This window comes from Mobula birostris, chromosome 15 (genome assembly GCF_030028105.1).
Source record: "Mobula birostris isolate sMobBir1 chromosome 15, sMobBir1.hap1, whole genome shotgun sequence".
Classification (NCBI taxonomy): Eukaryota; Metazoa; Chordata; class Chondrichthyes; order Myliobatiformes; family Myliobatidae; genus Mobula; species Mobula birostris.
The window spans coordinates 38513130-38534421 of NC_092384.1; the positions used below are offsets into that span (position 1 = coordinate 38513130).

The 21292-nt window shown below is 41.5% G+C and overlaps 1 long non-coding RNA gene across 1 annotated transcript in view; it reads left to right on the forward strand.

Moving 5' to 3' along the window:
- Window positions 1-930: 930 nt before the first annotated feature.
- The window catches only part of LOC140210284 (uncharacterized), a 31403-nt gene continuing 11041 nt past the window's right edge, over window positions 931-21292 (forward strand). The window contains exons 1-2 of the long non-coding RNA XR_011889200.1: window positions 931-1088; window positions 10424-10504. This is a non-coding gene — a long non-coding RNA (uncharacterized lncRNA). The remainder of the gene's footprint in view (window positions 1089-10423; window positions 10505-21292) is intronic.

The following is a 21292-nucleotide window of genomic DNA, read 5'->3' on the forward strand; positions in this document are numbered from 1 at the left end:
CCACTTCTCTTTCTTCCATGATCCTCTACTCTCTCCTATCAGATTCCCCCTTCTCCAGCCCTTTATCTCTTCCACCAATCAATTTCCCAGCTCCTTATTTCACCCCTCCCACTCTCCTGGTTTTATCTACTACCTACCACCTTGTACTTCTTTCTCCTCTCCTCCCACACCCCACCCCCCCAACTTTTTGCTCTGGGTTCTCATCTTTCTTTCCAGTCCTGATGAAGGGTCTTGGCCCAACATGTTAACTGCTTGCTCTTGCATAGATGCTGCCTGGGCTGCTGAGCTCCTCCAGCATTTTGTTGCTTGGATTTCCAGCGTATGCAGATTTTCTCAAATACAGTATACATGATCACTAGAGAGAAATACATTATATATTTGAGTTGAGATGCATTCTATATTGAGTTGAAGTTTATAGCTAAGCAGCGAGGAGTAGACTGTGTTTAATATTTGAGTAATATTGTAAACACATTTTTGTCGAAGCATTTGTTTACATAATTCATTATGAGTTATATGTATGTGATTGTCATATGTCCTTACGCCACCATGTCACAAATGAGTGCCTCACTTAAGAAAAAGGAAAAAGAAATTAAGCAGACCAGTTCTCAGTTCCAGTGTTTTTCTTTCAATTAGTTTCTGGATTTGCAAAACATAATAATTTTATCTCACATTTTTCTCAATGCCAAGAAGTATAGGGTCCAGGAAACCAACATTGCAATGTTGCAAGTGCTCCTTTCCCTGCATTATGTCATTGTTCCTTTATCTTTGATATCATATTGTCCACAGAGTGGTTCCTATGATGCAGTGTTAAGTGGAATGTTCTGCTCTTCTAATTCCCATTCATAATACAGAATGGACCATTGAAGCACAGGTAAGCAGAGACCTGAACATTATAGCCGACTTGTACTCTGCACTACTGTTGGGAATGATTACAGGATGTAATATGAAGGAGTCATCTGGTAGGGATGTGGGTTGGTGAATGTAGTGTCTTTCGTCAATGGTATCCAAACATTGTAGAACTGCTAGAACTGCACCAAACCTGAAGTGATCTACCTTTTTACTACCTCCCATGCAGGAATTTCATCCTGGTGAGTGAAAATCTTAAATACCTAATTCTGGTTAGACAAGCTTGGTTGAGTCCTATTTTGGGGAGTATACTGAGGAGGCCTAAAGACAGACCTTCTCTGGATAAATTATGGTTATCTATGATCATGAGTAAAATGGTTATTGTGGTTTCTCTTCTTCAACCTATTTGTCTAATCCAAATTTGTTTATTTGTTTTGGGGGTGTGCCCTAAAGCGCTGGTTTAAACTTTTGAAATAAAAGTTCAAATTTAAGGCTCTTGGGCTCCAGGTATCTCACTTTCACCCCATGATTGTACAGGGATACTCTCCTACTGTGACTATCTCTGATAATTTCAGCTAACTCTTGCTTCATCCACTAGATGGAGACCTATGCAATAATAAAGATCTTCATGAGTTAATGATTCCAGCCCCAGAATCAAAGGTGGTGCTGGTGGGGCGGGGAGGCTGGGGGAAGCGGGTGGTAGGATTTGGCCTGTGAATGGCTGGGCGTAGATGCGGACAAGGAGTTAAATGCACCAGAAGTCATCAATACCAACTACCCATAGATCTCTGAATTTATTCTGGGGTGAAAGGCTGCCTGTGACACGCTAGCGGCCAGGGGAGCCAGGGAAGTGATGTCAAATGCTAAATACTAATTAAGAGAAAGTTTGAGAAATTTAATCTTTCTACTCTGCAAAAAGCACAAGGACATTGGACAGAGGCTCTTGAGTTGGCACTCAAACTTAACAATAATCTTTGCAATCTCACAGTGTCTAGCTAGGGTTTTCTTCACAGAGATTGTAAGGAAATTGAATGGCAAACTAAAGAGTATTTCCTCAGAAGGTGAGCTAATCTGAGTAATATTTAAGGATTCTGCTGTTCTCTTTCCAAACTTTAGAGATATGGGTTCAAGAACTACGACAGGCCACTCTTCAGAACTCTGTAGAGGAGAGAGGTTTCGGCAGGGAGAACCAGTTTGTGGGAGGCTATTCCTGCCAGACAAGGTATCCAGGCTGATGCTGAGTGTCCAGTTGGTAAAATGGTGCTTTAACAGAGCCACCACTTTAATATTCCCTGTGACCATTGTCCCCCACATACTGTGCTGCTAGCAATGAGTTTCTGAATACTGTGCTGTCGACATATGGAACAACGTATAGCCAAGGCTGTGGTATCACCTTTCCTGTTGAGGCTAGTACACCTCTGTGAGTGGGCACTAGCACGGTTGCTGCTTCATGCAGTTAGATTCTTTTTCCAGACAAAATGATAACACTGGGGTGCAATGCACAGCTAGCAGAGCTGCTGCCTCACTGTGCCAGGGTCTCAAACAGTCCTTCCACGTGAGGCAACACTTCACCTGCAAATCTGTTTGAGTTGTACATTGTATCTGGTGCTCCTAATGCCCCCTCCTCTATTTTGGTGAAACCCAATATAGATTGAGGGACTGCTTTGCCGAGTATCTTCGCTCCATCCACCGAAAGAGGAACTTCTCAGTGGCCAACCATTTAAAATCCTATTCCCATTCCTGTTCCAATATGTTGGTCCATGGCCTCCTCTTTTGCCACAATGGGACCATTCTCAGGGTGGGACAGCAACACCTCATATTTTGTCTGGGTAGCCTCCAACCTGATGGCATGAACATCAATTTCTCCTTCTGGTGAAATCTATTTTCCCTCCCCATTCCCTCTTTTTCCATTCCCCACTCCAGCATCTTAGCTCTTCTCCTCACCTGCCTATCACCTCCCTCTGTTGGCCCTCCTTCTTCCCTTTCTCCTATGGTCCACTCTCCTATCCTATCAGATTCCTTTCCTCCGCCTCATTACCTTTCCCAAACACCTGGCTTTACCTCTAATCTTCTAGCTAGTCTTCTGTCCCCTCCCCCCCCACCTTTTTATTCTGGTGTCTTCCCCCTTCCTTTCCAGTTCTAAAGAAGGGTCTCAGCCTGAGACAACAACTGTTTATTTATTTCTATACATACTGCCTGACCTGTTGAATTATGTGTCTTGCTCTGGATTTCCAGCATCTGCAGAGTCTCTTGTGCTTATGATCCATATTCAATCCTGAGCTCAGGTACAGTCCATGTGGAGTTTGTGTGCTCTCTATGTGAATGTCTCCCCCTCCCCCCCACCCCACCAATTGCTCCAATTTCCTCCACAGGTGTGAGCTTGATAGGTTGATTGACCACAGTAAAACCTCTAGTTGATATTATCTCAACAGTTCTGTGTTTTGATTTACAACCCCATCCTATTACGGCAATTTTTGGATTGCCAATGGTAGAACATAGATTTTTATTCTCTTCAGCCTGTCAGATGATAGTATTTGTTACTTTAATGGCCAGAAGATCCATTTTATTGAACTGGAAGGAGACCAATCCTTCTACCATATTTCAATGGTTTTGCCAAACTATATTATGTTTAAATTTAGAAAAAATTAGAGGTGACATTTTTGATCCTTGGGTTAAACTTGAAGAGACTTGGAAACCATTTATTCAACATTTTCAGATGATGTAATTTGACCTTTCCAAATCCTTTTTATTAACTTAAAATATATGAATAGAGGAGCAGAGTTGACGACGTTATTGAACGTGTTCGATTTAAGATAATGGTCTAGCCTTGTTTTGTTCCGTTTGCTTTTTTGGGTTTAATATTTAGTTCTTTTTTTTGTTTCTTTTTGGGGGTTTTCTTTGTATTTTTTTCTTTTTATTTCTTTTTTCTCTATGATTAATTACATCATGAGTTTGGAACTCTATTATTCTTGTATTATTTGAAATTTTTTTTGTATATGCTTATTAACAATAAGATTACTCCAATCTCTCTGTATCAACATTGTTATTTTGTTTACAGCTTTGGAAAATTAATAAAAAGATTAAAAAGAAAGAAAGAAAACCTCTAGTTTGTTGGTGAATAGTATAGTAGAGCACTGTGCAGGCCCTTCAGCATACAATGTTGTGTTGATCTTTTGCTTACTCCAAGATCAATCTAACTCATCCCTCCTTTATAACCTTCCAATTTTCCTTCATCCATGTGCCTCTCTAAGAGTCTCTTGAACTTCCATAATAATATCTGCTTCTACCACCACCCCTAGCACTGCATTCCACACATCTGTGTAAAAAAACCTGTGACAGGCCCTATACTTTCCTCCTATCACCCTTAAAGTTTTAGTCAAAGCCACCCCGCAAAAAATAAAAAACTGGCTGTCCACTTGATCTATGCCACTTATCATCTTACACACTCTATCCAGTGTCCTCTCATTCTGGTTGGTTCCAAATAGAAACACACTAGCTTGCTCAACCTATCCTCATAAGACATGCTCTCTAATGCAGGCAACATCCAGGTTAATCTTCTACACACTCTCTCAAAGCTTCCACATCCTTCCTATAATGATGCAACCAGAACTGGACACAATACTCCAGGTGTAGTCTGACCAGGGTTTTAGAGAGTTGCACCATTATGTTGAAGCTCTTGAACACAATCCCCCAATTAATGGAGGCCAACATATCATACACCTTCTTAACCATCCCATGAACTTGCATGGCAATTTTTAGAGATCGATAGACATGAACCCCAAGATCCCTCTGTTCCTTCACACTGCTAAGAATCCTGCCATTAACTTTGCACACTGCCATCTGGTTCAACCTTCCAAAGTGCATCATTTCATACTTTGCTGTATTGAACTCCATCTGCAACTTCTTGGTCATCTCTGCATCCTGTATATATCCAATTATAACCAACAACCTTCTATACTATCCACAACATGACTAGCCTCTGTGTCGTCGGCAAACTTACTAACCCACTCTTCCACTTCCTCTTCTAAATCACTTATCAAAATCAAAAAGAGCAGGTGACCCAGAACAGATCCCTACACGGCACTAGGAGTCATGGACTTCCAGGCAGAATATGGTCCATATACTGGCACTATCTGCCTTCTGTGGGCAAGCCAATACTGAATCCCCACAGTCAAGTTTCTCTGGATCCCATACCTCGAGACTTTCTGAGTGAGCTTATATTGTCGAGCACCTTACTAAAATCCTTACGTACATCCACCACTCCATCTTTAACTTATTTTTTCACTTCCTCGGGAGAGTCAATTAAGATTATGAAGCATGACCTTTCCCTCACAAAGACTACACTTCTCCAAATGCTTGTAAATCCCATCTCTAAGAATCCTCTCCAATAATTTACCCACCACTGACGTAAGACACAACAGTCTATCATTCCCAGGCTTATCCCTATTTTTTGAATCACTTGAGGGGAGATGATGAAAATGTGGGGATAATGGGATTAATATAGGATTAGTATAAATTGGTGGTTAGCTGGTATGGACTTTGTGGGTCAAAGGACCGTGTTCCATGCTGTAATTATAACCATATAACCATATAACAATTACAGCACGGAAACAGGCCATCTCGGCCCTTCTAGTCCGTGCCGACCGCTTACCCTATCCTAGTCCCACCGACCTGCACTCAGCCCATAAGCCTCCATTCCTCTCCTGCCCATATATCTATTCAATTTAACTTTAAACGACAACATAGAACCTGCCTTAACCAATTCTGCTGGAAGCTCATTCCACACAGCTGCTACTCTCTGAGTAAAGAAGTTCCCCCTAAACTTTTGTCCTCTAACTCTCAACCCATGTCCTCTTGTTTGAATCTTCCCCACTCTCAATGGAAAAAGTCTAACCACATCAACTCTATCAATCCCCCACATAATTTTAAACACCTCTATCAAGTCCCCCCTCAACCTTCTATGCTCCAAAGAATAAAGACCTAACTTGTTCAACCTTTCTCTGTAATTTAGGAGATGAAACCCAGGCAACATTTTAGTAAAACTCCTCTGTACTCTCTCAATTTTATTGACATCCTTCCTCTAATTCGGTGACCAGAACTGTTCACAATACTCCAGATTTGGACTTACCAATGCCTTATACAAATTCAACATTACATCCCAACTCCTATACTCAATGCTGTGATTAATAAAGGCCTGCAAAGCAAAAGCTTTCTTCACCATCCTATCCACATGAGATTCCATCTTCAGGGAACTATGCACCATTATTCCTAGATCTCTCTGTTCTACAGCATTCTTCAATGCCCTACCATTTACCATGTATGTCCTATTTTGATTAGTTCTACCAAAAAGTAGCACCTCACATTTTTCAGCATTAAACTCCATCTGCCATCTTTCAGCCCACTCTTCTAACTGTCCTAAATCTCTCTGCAAGTTTTGAAAACCTACCTCATCATCCACACCACCACCTATCTTAGTATCATCTGCATACTTACTAATCCAATTTACCACCCCATCATCCAGTTTATTAATATATATGACAAACAACATTGGACCCAGTACAGATCCCTGAGGCACACCGCTACACACCGTCTTCCAATCTGACATAGAGTTATCCACCATCACTCTCTGGTGTCTCCCATCTAGCTACTGCTGAATCCTTTTTACTACTTCCATATTAATGCCTAACGATTGAACCTTCCTAGCTAACCTTCCATGTGGGACCTTGTCAAAGGCCTTACTGAAGTCCATGTAGGCAACATCCACCGTTTTACCCTCGTCAACTTTCTTAGTAACCTCATCAAAAAATTCAATAAGATTTATCAAACTTGACCTTCCACGCACAAATCCATGTTGACTGTTCCTAATCAGACCCTGTCTATCCAGGTAGTTATATATACCATCTCTAAGAATACTTTTCATCAATTTACCCACCACTGACGTCAAACTCACAGGCCGATAATTGCCAGGTTTACTCTTAGAACCCTTTTTAAACAATGGAACCACATGAGCAATAAACCAATCCTCCGGCACCATCCTTGTTTCTAATGACATTTGAAATATTTCTGTCAGAGCCCCTGCTATTTCTACACTAACTTCCCTCAAGGTACTAGGGGAAATTCTCTATGATTTTATGACCATCATTACCAAATGCCCCCAATTCTTTCGTTAAATTGTATCGTTATTCTCATTCATTCATCTTCCCTTTCCTTTCTTGTTAAAAACTATTCGTTATTCGTTTTCTGGGATCCAGGCAGCATAGGTAAGGTCAGCAAGCATTGCCCATCCTTATTTGCCTTTATGAAGATGGCGGCTCCCTTCCTGAACCGCTGAAGTCCTTTTGTGAAGGCTGTTGTTAGATAGGGAGACCCAATGACGACGAAGGGAAGGCAGTATACGTTGAAGTCAGAATGGAGTGCGATGGAGTGAGCACTGCAGGAACAGTAGAAATCTTGAGCAACTCACACAAAATTTTGGAGGAACTCAGCAGGTTCTGTAGCAGCAATGGAGAGGAATGAACAGTTGACAGTTAAGGCCGAGACCCCTCATCAGATGATGAAAATCTGATAACAAGTCCTGAAGAGCCTCATCCCAAAAAAGTCAACTGTTTGTTCCTCTCCATAGATGCTGTCTACCTTGCTGAGTTTCTCCAGTATTTTGCGTGTGTTTGAAAGCTGTACACTTGTCACAATAAACCTGAAAATTTCAGAAATATCGCTATGGACCATTCTTAGCAAGCTCCCAAGATTAACAATTGAATAATAATGGAAGACCCAATAATTGTCAACTGTGCTGCTGAGAAGTTGCAGTTTGGAAGACGAGGTATTATCATTGTGAATGGTTGTGGAATATGAATATGGGAAAATGAAATTTGCAGATTGGTGTCACATATAACATCAGATCAGTTCCTCCATACTTTCAGTGGAATTACTCAGGGAGTGTGAAATAATGGCTTTACAGTTTATGGTTAAATAGGGACAAGTAATCCTTTGTGGGATCACAGATGCGTTATCTCCCCCTCTTCAGTTTCAGTTCCATTGGGGAGGCTGTAGCTAAAGAGGACAGGGATTGATGTATTTGAGGACATTAAGCAATGTAAGTTCAACTATTATGCAATAGAAGGGCATTATAGATTTTGAAGTACCGCAGATCGCTGTTATCACAGAGGATTAAACATGTGATTGATATCTTGTGTTAAAGGTCACCCATTAATCATACTTTATTGTGCTATGTTGTCACCAGTCTTCTCTCTGGAGAGTCATCTGATGAAGATTTCATATGGAATATTGGACAATCTGTTGACTTTATGATGTGGAGAGAGCTTCTACTGAAGATTCCTTCCAGAGCCCTAGAAAATAAATTTAATCAGGACAGAAAACATATTTTACTGTAGCAGCCTGACTTTGATTAGCCATGGTGAAAATGATATCTTCAGCTTTCATATACTGGTTTATCCCAAGAATTTTGAAAAATCAATGGCCTCCAACTTCTCAGGAACTGCGAGAATTTCTTAGCAGAAATATAGGAAAAATCCATTGATACAGCATACTCAGAACTTTTATAGGTCAGAGTGGTAGATTTCCTGGTGATTAGATGGTATTCCTAAGGCCCCACGCCTCCAGGTTCAGGAGTAGCTACTTTCCGACGTCCATCAGGTTGTTGAACTGACCAACACAACGTTAATACTACCTCAGCACCAGAACACTGTGGACTACCTCTTCAAAGGTTCGTTTATTATTATCAAACCACTTAACCATATACAACTCTGAAATTTGCATTCTCCAGATAGCCACAAAACTAAGAAAGAGCATTAAAGGCATTCGGAGAGAAGCATCACACCCCCCCCACGCAAAAAAAGAACAGTGTCCCGATCATCAACCCTCAAAACTGCTCTCCCTCTGCACAACATGGAACAGGAACATCAACCCCCAAAAACAGCCTCTCCCCTGCACAAAAAACCTAACAGAACACAGCAGAACTTCAACCCTCAAACACCCTCCCCTCTCACAACAAAGTGAAAAAGGAACAGGTGATAAAAAGCCCAGAATATAAAAACTATAAGTCTGATAAAATCCTCAGTGCACAAATGCAGTAGTCCAATCCATAAACACAGAACCACAATACCATCCTATGATATCACCGACATTCAATGAAAGAGAGAGACTCCCAGACACCACACAAGGCAGAGGGGCTGACTTGCCTGCCACACGAACCACGCAGCAATAGGCTGCTCACAGATTCCTTCTCTGGCCGTGATCAAAATGAAGGCAGCCAGCATTGAACTCTTCCGCATTCTCCTTGATGTCTCAATCTTCCTCGATGCTTTACTCGGCGATTATTGGATGCTTTAACCGGTGAAATGGAGTTGAACATTACCTTGAGCCCCGCCTTGAAGTTTCTTCGCATCGAGGCTGTTTGAGTACGCGCTCGCTTCCTGGAAGATTCTCGGAGACAGAAAACCGCTGGATCTCTCAAATAATCTCCAAATTGTAAATTGTGGGGTCTAACAGTCCCAGAACACATTTAAGATGAAAAACAGATGTAAAGGAAGTAAAAAAAATTGTGTGTTATCTGGAAGATGTCAAACGAAGGAGCATTGTATGCTAGTGCCATCTTAACTGGAAGATGGTCTCTTACAAGGACTTGTATCTGTTTTTTTTAACACTAATATTTCTCTTGTTCTGTGTAATCTTTTTCTCCCTTCTCTGTCTTGTATAATTGATGTTCTGTGTGTTGATATCTGAACAAACATGCCCGTGATGCTGTTGCAAGCAAATTTTTCATTGTACCTGCACCTGACAGTGTTTGTTCAAATGAAATAAGCTTAACTTAAAACCTCAGCAAGTCCATTCATTTTTATCATGTAGAAATTACATACTAGGATAATTAGCTCTTATCGAACCTGGTATGTTTAAAGGTAGTGCAGGAAACAGGGCCCCAGGGAGTTTAAAAAGAGTAAGGGAGCATGGAGCAGGGGAGGTACAACTTGCGAGCCAGATGCAAAACTACCAGGATTTCTGATCAACTGGATAGAAGTTTATCAAAATTACATCTCATCATTTGGGATTCCTGAATTTACAGAGTTGGCCTTCAGGCAATTCTGCGAACTCCCCCTCCCCCACCCACCCCACTCACACCTGGGTCCCAGCAGCAATTATGCAGCAGTTCCACTGGGAATAACACACACAAAATGCTAGAGAAACTCAGCAGGTCAGGTAGCATGTACGGAGAGGAATAAAAAATTGACATTTCTGGCTGAGACTCTTCATCGGGCCTTCCTTACCAGACCTGATGAAGGGTCTTGGCCCAAAACGTTGATTGTTTATCCCTTTCCATAGATTCTGCCTGAGCTGCTGCTGAGTTCCTCTGGCATTTTGTATGTGTTACTCTGGATTTCTAGCACTTGCAGAATCTCTTGTGTTTACAATTTGCAGTGCCACTGGGAAATCTGTCATCTGACTTGTGTTAGGAACAGCAAACTCATTCATCTGAAGAGCATGGAATGACTACAAATGGGAGAGGACAAGACCTGATGCAAAGTTTTGGCCTGAAATATTGACAATTCATTTCCTTCCACAGATACTGCTCAACTTCTGAGTTCTTCCGGGAAAATAGGTGTTACTCCAGATTCCAGCATATGCAGCCTCTTGTTCCTCCAGGGTAAGTACATTACCGATTTTGAATGAATTGAATTTGTTTTAATATTTTTAATGTGTTTTCAATTGATTAAATTTTAATTCTTTTCTGAAATGATTTGAATAATTTCTGGTACTTCAATTATTTAGCCCATGATTTTTTTTTAATATTAAGTGTTTCTGAATGCCTATGGAATACTTTAGCCTGCTGTAGAAAGTTTATTTTCAGCAGTTTCAAGGGAAGAGCTTGCTTTTCTTTGCACCTCTCAATGGTTCCCACAGGACAACTCCTTGCATTTTGGATCAAGCTGACTTTGAACAGAAAGTCTTCACTGGTGGGTCCAGAAAAGATAAATCTGTACTTTACCTGGATTTTTCATTAATCTCCATTTTAATCACTGCTTCACATCTTACATATCTCTAATTGGTTTTGAATATAAAGGTTTGGGTTGACCTTTTCTTATCCCTCTGGCAATAGACATTGTAACTTGTGAAAATTCTGTAGGTGCGGAACAATGATCATGTTTAAATGTGCACTGTCAACCATGTTCTAAACACTGATAACCTGGCCAGTGATTTGGTATCTCGTGAAACGTCTTTTTATTTGCAGAAATTGTATTTGGTTCCCAATAATGTGTGGTTGTTCCTGGATTAATTTCTTCCATGTTTAGTATCTTCAGTTTTACAACTGAATCTGCATAAACTGTGAGTAAGTGTATTTTAGAAGTGAGTCTGCTAGAACTGTGACTATATGTACGCGCTGTTGGTAAAATGGATCAATTGGATTTGGCCTACCACTGAAGCTGGTGTTTGCCTAATCTGGTTCACTTGAACTGGGTGTAATAAATCCTATGTGATAGTTGTGGATCTGTGCAACAGGATTATTTGATAGTGATGTTCAAGAGGCTTTTCGATGGGCCCATGCATTTGCAGGGATGGAGGTGGGAGTGGGGGATGATCTGGATCATATGTAGGCAGAAGGGATTAGTTTAATCTGGCATCATACTCAGCACACACAGATGAGGCTTGTTCTTGAGCTCTACTGTTCTGTTTCTTGAATTGCATTGACACCTATCCATCAACGTAGAGGTGTTGATGATGGAGAAACAATGAACAAAGCACTGTACAAAATATAGAACAATTTTGATTTCTTCCTTCTTTGCACTTTTTAAGCAGACTAAGTATGTCTAAGTTCTGACAAATCGTTTTCTGTCTTAATACAGAGCAGATAAGGCTCATGAAAGTTCGGCATTTACCAGGTTTTGTTCATTTTATTGAGATACAGCATGGAATAGGCCCTTCCAGCCTATCGAGCCACGCCGCCGAGCAATCCACCGATTTAATCCTAGCCTAATCACGGGGCACTTCACAATGACCAATAACCTACCAACCAGTACGTCTTTGGACTGTGAGAGGAAACCGGAGTACCTGGACAAATCCCACGCGGTGCAAGCTCCTGACAGGCGGTGGTGGGAATTGAACTGAATTGAACAGCAAACTCTCCTCATATGTTCATCTTTTCAATCCAGGACTCATTCTCGTGAACAACTTCTGGATCCTTTCCAATGCCATACATCTTTTTGAAGATAAGGGGCCCAAAACTGTTCACAATACTCATGCAATTTGACCAATGTCTACTTAAGCCTCAGCATTACATCCTGCTCTTATATTCTTGTCCTCTCGAAATGAATGCTAACGTTTCATTTGCCTTCCATGCCACCAACTTAACCTGCAAGTTAACCTTCAGGGAATCCTCAACAAGGACATCCAATCCCTTTGTACTTCTGAATCTTTAAGTTTCTTCCCATTTAGAAAATAGTCTTATGCCTTTATTCCTTTGACCAAATTGCATGACATACACTTCCCTAAATTATATTCCATCTGCCACTTCTTTGCCCATTCTCCTCATCTGTCTAAGTCTCTCTGTAGACCCTGCTTCCTCAGTATTACCTACCCCTCCACCTATCTTTGTATCATCATCTGTGGAATGTTCTGCCTCAGAAGGCAGTGGAGGCTAATTCTCTGGATGCTTTCAAGAAAGAGTTAGATAGGGCTCTATAGATAGAGCTGATAGCAGAGTCAAGGGATATGGGGAGAAGGCAGGAACGGGGTACTGATTGTGGATGATCAGCCATGATCACAGTGAATGGCGGTGCTGGCTTGAAGGGCCAGATGGCCTACTCCTGCACCTATTGTCTATTGAACCCGGGTAGCCTGCGCTGTGTTAATCTCTATGCTACCATGCCACCCAGATTATTTTAATACTGATTAGATGCAGTTTGGCTTTTGGTAGGTCTGCATTCTAACTAAATAGGTAAGATGTTTATGTAAATGTATTCACATATTTCCTGTGTACTTGTATGGAGAGAATAGCAAGCAGGTGATTATTTTAATATTTATGGGACTTCTATAAAATGTTACCATTTTTTGACCAGACTCGTCTTGCTTCATATAGGCTGAGAACTTATTTCATGAATAATGAACTAAGGACATGTAGAAGTACCAGCAAAGATTTATCTCACCTGTATTTTGACAAGCTTTGTACTTTTTAAAAAAAAAACTCAACAGAATTATTTAAAACTCATGAATATTTAAGTATATATGTGGGAGTTGCTAAGTTTGTAAGTCAACAAACAGTTCCCATGTTCTGAATAAACTGTGTTGCCTGAGGTAGAGTGTTTTAAGTGTGAAGAAGAATTCATTTTTACTGACAGCAGTTCTAGCTGTCAGGGCTTCCATTTGGAAAATGACCCAGTGACATGGTTTGCTTCAACGATGTGATGTCATCATGGGAGTAGTATATGGTCATCCACTTGTTCATTGATTATTGATTAATGATAATTGATTATTAGATTTCATTACAGCTGAAGGCCCTTTTGCAGCATTGTTGAAATTCTAGGATAGCAATGTTTAAGCTGTGAATCAAATATTAGGCATTCGTTTTTCTCCTTACATGTAACAGCATACCTTTGATATCAGGTGGATGGCTACTGGAAAAAGGAAGGGAAGAACATTAGGCTTGGTATAAACCAGAAACATGACGCCTGGAATCTGGAACAAGAGCAAGCTAACTGCTAGAGAAGCCCAATGGGTCAAGCAACAGCTGTGCAGCAAAAGGTGAATTGACATTTTGGGTTGCAACCCTGCATCAGGGCTGACAGCGTGGAGTGACAGTATAAAGAGTGAGAGGGGAGGGTGAAAGGTGGAGGACGTTGGGCAAATGGAGCCGGAAGACGGAGGGCGACGAGGAGTAAGGAGATAGAAACTGATGAGTTTCAAGTGCCAATGGATAAGGGAAAAAAATTTAGGCAGTACATCCATGTATTGGAGGGGAGGAGGGGGAGTTTGTTGGGGATGGAAGCTACATGGTGGTAAGTGCAGAAAGATTACAGAAGGAATTCTGCCCACTTGGCTCCAGTTGTTCCTTTATATAACTATCTCCATCTATCATGTACCAGTCTCTATCTCTAAGCTCCCCTACCCCCCTCCACCTGGCTCCTTCTGTCTACCACCCCTACCTCAACGTTCTTTCTGTGCTTGTGATTACGTTTTGCTCCCACTATTTTTTTTATAACTTTAAGCTGGAATCCCTGCCTTTGAAATGCTACATTTATTTCTGGACAGAAACTCTTGAACTCTTTAACATTTTCATCTTGCACTTATACATTTCCAAAACCTAGCCAAGTCTTTGATCTGTTATTTGATTGCAAACAATTAATCTGTTGAAATAACTCTTTAGCGCCACTGCAGCCAATTCATTTCCAGTTCGATAGCTGCTATCTTCTGGGCAATTACTTGCCCTGCTTCATTACCGAGATGTACATCTACATGGCATTCAAAGTTCTGATTAAAAAAACTGCCTCATATACATCTGAAGAATATTCAATCTACCTTGGATAAATTGCACCACAATTCCAGCTTCATTACCACTGTAAACTGACAAAGCAAATCTCTCAGAATATCCACAAGTCTCATCCTTGATCTCCTTGACATGATTCTTTACTAAACTCCTGAGAGAGTAATTAAAACATTATTTCTTAATTTCACTCAGACAGAAATGGTCTGAATGCCACTTTGTGAAACTGTTCCTTGCTATGCTTGTAATTTTGTCTTTTGTTAAATAAATGCTATCATTTTTTACTTCATCACCTTCCTTAAATTTTTACAGGGTTGCTCGACAGTATATCTGGTGTCCCAGGTCAAGTATCTATCAGTATTAAGCCACTAATATTTTCACTTGGATTTAATAGCTTCAGGCAGAAAACTATTCCATCAATTTCCTTGTCCACTGGCAAAGGATCAAAAACAGCCCACTTTAATGGCTAGATCTCATTTAAACGCAGCAAATAACCTATTTTGAATGGGAAGCAGCAGCAAACAGGAAGGTATGGAGGCTGCCACTAACATTCGGTGTGCGATTGGCTACTAAAATGACACTGAAGAGAAAGATCAGGCATGGTCTAGATGAATGGGACGGTAAGCACAGAGGGGCAAAACATCCATTCCTTCTTTTCCTTCGTTCACTATCTCTTTAAACCCGTGTTTGGAACCCAAGGATCAAGGCCATCTGCTGCAGGGATTTGTTGCCTTTTAAATTGCTTTAATTTATGCCGAATTTTCTCTCTCTTAATCGTGATTACCTTCAGTTCCTCACTTGTTCATCTCTTGTTACCCTAGGTTACACGGTATTATTTGTGTTTTACTGATACAAAGCATTTGCAAAATATCTCTGACATTTCCTTATTCCCCATTATGTCTCCTATATCTGCACCCAAATGACTTTTAACGCTTGCTTTGCTTTTGTACACATAAAAATGCTCCAGTTATTTTTGCAGATCTTACTAATTTAATTTTGTATTGTTCCTTCACAGCAATAATTTAGGCATCCACTTTAGTTCCTAAATTTTATTGAATTCTCAGACTTGCTACTCTGCCTAGCAGCACTTTAACCCTTTTCCATAAAATCACTTTATCATCAACATTCTTCCTGTGAAAATTCACTTCTCAGTAGAATTAATATTTTTTGGGAATAAAAGAATATTTATTTGATTGTTTGCTGCTGTGAATGAAATTATTGTGTAATTTACAAATCAGGCAAGTTCCTCTTCACAAATATGGATTTAATTTAAAAACTCAACTTTTAAGTTACCATAAACAACCTTAACATAAACTTCTGTCCTATTCTGATCATTTTACTCATGGGATTAATTACTAATTTGCTCTTACTGATCGTACAAGGTGAAATGTAAAATAGCCACCCCACTTGTTTTTATTCAAGAGGCTTTTTTTGGATACATTCAGTGAACCTGCTCTCCAGTTGTTTTTTTTTTAACAATTGATTTGGACATGTTTTCTCTGCCTTTTCCGCTCCGCACTGGGATATTTAATTCCTAACCTTGGTCACCATGCAACCATATCTCTGGAATGATAGTTAGATCATACTTATTTCTCTTTGCCATTAATTCTTCTTTGTTGTTACAAATCTAGTGCGCATTCAGATAAAACCCCTTTATTTCAATCCTTTACAATTTTTCCTTGACTCAGCCTTGTTCATTGACGTTTCATGGTCATTAAACACACAGTCCCTTCCCTTGACATTTTGTTTATCATTAATCATACTGCTTTTTTTATTCTCTGACTTTTTAAATCTTTTAGCTGACTTACCCCACTTCCTTTCTTGATTATTCAGTTTTATTCTGAAAGCTACAGGCCCCTGTTTGACGTGATAATCTCGACCTGTGGAGTTACGTATCTTTAATAAGGTGAAAGAAGTTAAGATGTCAGTATGGTATGGGTGATGCTTGTGTGATCTTAGTTCTTTCCTGTCTACTCCATCCTACTTGTGTTGTTATATGCATGTGCTGATCATTGCACAATATCAATACACTAACGTACACCCTTTCTCTATCTCTCTCTGCCTGCCTCTATTTTCATCTCTCTCTAACTCTCTCCAACCTCGAGCACACACTCTGAGATGTTTACCAGAAGAAATTGCTGAAGCACTGAGCACATTTGTGTGTGGAACAGTCCCAGCTTTAAGCACCCACCTGAAGATCAGAGCTTCAACAAGGTGACATGCATGAAGTTGCTTAACAAGAGCCCATGGCGTTACAGGAAAGATGCTAACATGATCAGAGCATTGGCTGACTGGCAAGGGACAAAGAGTGGGAATGAAGGGAGCCTTTTTCTGGTCGGCTGCTGGTGACAAGTGGTGTTCCACAGGGGTCTGCATTGGGACCACTTCTTTTTACGTTATATGTCAATGATTTGGATGGAATTGATGGCTTAGTGGCAAAGTTTGCAGATGATACGAAGAAAGGTGGAGGGGCAGGCAGTTTTGAGGAATCAGAGAAGCTATAGAAGGACTTAGACAGATTAGGAGAATGGGTAAAGAAATAGCTTATGGAATATAGTGTCGGGAAGTATATGGTCAAGCACTTTGGTAGAAGAAATAAAAACGTAGTCTTTTTTCTAAATGAAGAGAAAATTTTAAAAATCTGACACGCAAAGGGACAAGGGAGTCCTTGTGCTGGATTCCCTTAAGGGTAATTTGTAAGTTGAGTCTGTGGTGAGGAAGCAAATGCTATGTTATCATTCATTTTGAGAGGACTAGAATATAGATGCATTGGAGAGGCCTCACTTTGAGTATTGTGAGCGACTTTGGGCCCCTTATCTAAGAAAGGATGTACTGACATTGGAGAGGATTCAAAGGAGGTTCACAAAAATGATTCCCAGTTTGAAACAGCATCCATAGGAAGAAGCACAGTCGACGTTTCGGACCAAGACCCTTTGTCAGGACTCAGGGTCCTTACAAAGGGTCTCGACCCGAAAAGCCGACTGTGCTTCTTCCTATGGATGCTGTCTGACCTGCTGCGTTCCACCAGCATTTTGTGTGTGTTGCTTGAATTTCCAGCACCTGCAGATTTCCTCGTGTCCCAGTTTGAAAGGTTTGTCATATGAAGAGTATTTGATGGTTCTGGACCTCCACTCACTGCATTTCATAAGAATGACAGGTGACCTCATTGAAACCTATCAAATGTGGAAAGGCTTCAATACAGTGACTGTAGAGAGATTGTTTCCTATTTTGGAGTAGTCTAAGACCAGAGGACACAGCCTTAGAATGGAGATGAGAAGGAATTTCTTCAGTCAGATAGTGGTGAATCTGTGGAATTCGTTGCCACAGGCAGCTGTGGAGGCCCAGTCTTTATGTATATTTAAGGCAGAGGCTGATAGATTCTTGATTGGCCAGGGCATGAAGGGATATGGGGAGAAGGCAGAAGACTAGGGCTGAGAGGGAAAGTTGGATCAGCCATGATGAAATGGTCCTACCATGAAATTAAACTACCATTCAGGGCCCTAAACAGTCCTTCCAGGTTTGGCGACACTTCACCTGTGAGTATGTTGGGGTCATTTACTGTGTTTGGTGCTCCCAGTGTGGCTTCCTTTATATTGGTGAGACCCAACGCATATTGGGAGACCGCATCGCCAAGCATCTATACTCTGTGCGCCAAAACAAATGGGATCTTCCAGTGGCCACCCATTTTAATTCCACTTCCCATTCCCATTCTGATATGTCCATCCATGGCCTCCTCCACTGTCATGATGAGGCCACACTTAGGATGGAGGAACAACACCTTATATTCCGTTTGGGTAGACTCTAACCTGATGGCATGAACACCGATTTCTCAAACTTCCAGTAATGCCTCCCCCCCCCCCACCCCACCCCACCCCCCTCCTTCTCCATTCCCTATCCCCTTTTCCCTCTTACCTTATCTCCTTGCCTGCTCATCGCCTCCCTCTGGGGCTCTTCCCCCTTTTTCTTTCTTCCATGGCCTTCTGTCTCTTCCACTAATCAACTTCCCAGCTCTTTAACTCCCCCTCCAGATTTCACCTATAACCTTGTATTTCTCTTTCCCCCTAACTTTTAAATGTACTCCTCAGCTTTTTCTCTCCCGTCCTGCGGAAAGGTCTCAGCCCGAAACGTCGATTGTATTTTTTTCCATAGATGCTGCCTGGCCTGCTGAGTTCTTCCAGCATCTTTTGTGTGTGTTTCTTGGATTTCCAGCAGCTGCAGACTTTGTCTTGTTTGTCATGAAATGGTGGTGCAGAGTTGGTGGGTCAAATGCCTAAATCTGTTCTTATATCTTATATCTTAAGTAACTATTTTTCACCAAGTGTTCTTTTGATCAGCATCCACAGACTGAGGTCCTAATTACACACTGTTGGCTCCACTAAGTCAACCATGTGACCTGCCGGACTCCAGAAACAAACTCTTTTCAGGACTTTTCATGGGAACAGATTTACTAGGTGAACAGATGACATGGATCAGAATTGCACACACACAGATTCCTGAGGACTCTTTGTCTATCTCTGTTTAAAGTGGAGATGGAGTGTTCAGGATGCCAGAGAGAGCCATGAATCTGTGCTGTGGGTGGAGCTAGAGGCAGATTGAGTGCACCATCTTACCAATGCCCACTGGGCATCAGCCATGGCAGATTTTACGTGTCTCAAACTGGCCTAACAGTCACCTCAGAGTGGAAACGAGTCATCCTCAGTCCCAAGGGGATGCTAAGAAAGAAGCTTCCTTGAACTTTGGGAAGCTGACATATGATTTGTTGAATGCAAAAGGTGAGCACGTATGATAGACCTCATTAATGCTGCACTAATTAACCCCAAACTTCAGGAAATAGGCTACTGGTGGATCCCCAAACCAGCTGGGAATAAATATGCTAAAAGAAGTTGTACTTTGAATGTCAAATTCAATTTCTTTAGATATCTTTCAGGTCCACTTTCACTTTTTCTTGGGGCTGCAAGTTATTGCAGGCCAGTTTTGTGTTTGGTGGTCTTGAAGTGATTGTAAAATTAAATCGGCAATATGAGTGCACTGTCTATCTCTCTGGGCACCCAGTCAAATCGTGAAGGAGAGAGTAGGTTACTCACAGGTCCATGAGTGAGATTTTGAAAAAGGAGCATTCCTGTGTGTTGGGTGCTTTTCCGGTGGCCAGTCAAATTGGGAACAAGAGAGGAGGCTACTCCCAGGTCCATGAATGAGATTTGAAGAAGGAGCTCACAGCTTTTGTCATTCTCTGGTGGCCTAGTCGAATTGCAATTTATTAGCAAAGCAAATAAAAATAATGCAGGGATAAGCAGAGTTCCCATTGTGAGAGTGGACCAGTGTTGGAGTGTGGAGGCTTTGGCTCATCAGGCTTGGGTGACAACAGGCTTAGGCAAGGTAAGTATCTGCTAAGTTTCTTCTTCGTCTCTAAGTACATATTTAGTGCAGCGACGATGGCTTCGGGGGCAACGTTGTGTTCTTTGTATGAAATGGGAGAATTCTGGGAGGCCTCCAGCCTCCTGGATAACCACATCTGTAAACATAGAAACATAGAAAATAGGTGCAGGATTAGGCCATTCCTTCCTTCAAGCCTGCACCGCCATTCAGTACAATCATGGCTGATCATCCAACTCAGAACCCTGTACCTGCCTTCTCTCCATACCCCCTGATCCCTTTAGCCACAAGGGCCATATCTAACTCCCTCTTAAATATAGCCAATGAACTGGCCTCAACTGTTTCCTGTGGCACAGAATTCCACAGATTCACCACTCTCTGTGTGAAGAAGTTTTTCCTAATCTCGGTCCTAAAAGGCTTCCCCTTTATCCTCAAACTGTGACCCCTTGTTCTGGACTTCCCCAACATCGGGAACAATCTTCCTGCATCTAGCCTGTCCAATCCCTTTAGGATTTTATACGTTTCAATCAGATCCCCCCTCAATCTTCTAAATTCCAACGAGTACAAGCCTAGTTCATCCAGTCTTTCTTCATAGAAAGTCCTGCCATCCCAGGAATCAATTTGGTGAACCTTCTTTGTACTCCCTCTATGGCAAGGATGTCTTTCCTCAGATTAGGGGACCAAAACTGCACACAATACTCCAGGTGTGGTCTCACTAAGGCCTTGTACAACTGCAGTAGTACCTCCCTGCTCCTGTACTCGAATCCTCTCGCTATAAATGCCAGCATACCATTCACCTTTTTCACCGCCTGCTGTACCTGCATGCCCACTTTCAATTACTGGTGTATAATGACACCCAGGTCTCGTTGCACCTCCCCTTTTCCTAATCGGCCACCATTCAGATAATAATCTGTTTTCTTATTTTTGCCACCAAAGTGGATAACTTCACATTTATCCACATTAAATTGCATCTGCCATGAATTTGCCCACTCACCCAACTTATCCAAGTCACCCTGCATCCTCAGAGGTTCTCACTTCTTCTACCATGGTTTCTGTAGAGTGGGTACTAGACTTTTTTAGTAGTGTTACGTACCCCGTAACTGGGTTGACAAACCAGCAGAAATGGACCACTTAGCTGGAGTCTGGTTAACAGAAACTAATAAAGTTTTATTAAAGAAATGAGCAACACAGTATTCTAATCGTAAGGAGATAAATGCAACAGGTTAGCAGTGATAAAACACACATGTACACAGAACTAGGATAATAGGAATTAACCAAGTTCTATCGCAGTCTAGGGGTAAAATGATCAGTCTCAAGTGACGCAGGGTTCAGTTCAGCTTAGCACAGTTCACAGTAATCGCTGTTGTGCCATTGGAGAGAGAGAGAGGGAATATGCAAATCTGATTCAGACAGACCTTTAATGTTCTTCGCGGTTAGCTCTCGGGCGGACCCTTTGTTATGTCTTCTGTGGTCACCGACTGTGACCCCTCCGCTCCGGATACGACCGTTCTTCCGCGGTGAACCCGGCACCCAGGCAAGGGCGGACACACACACCAGGTTCCCACCGATCGTACCCTTTTCACC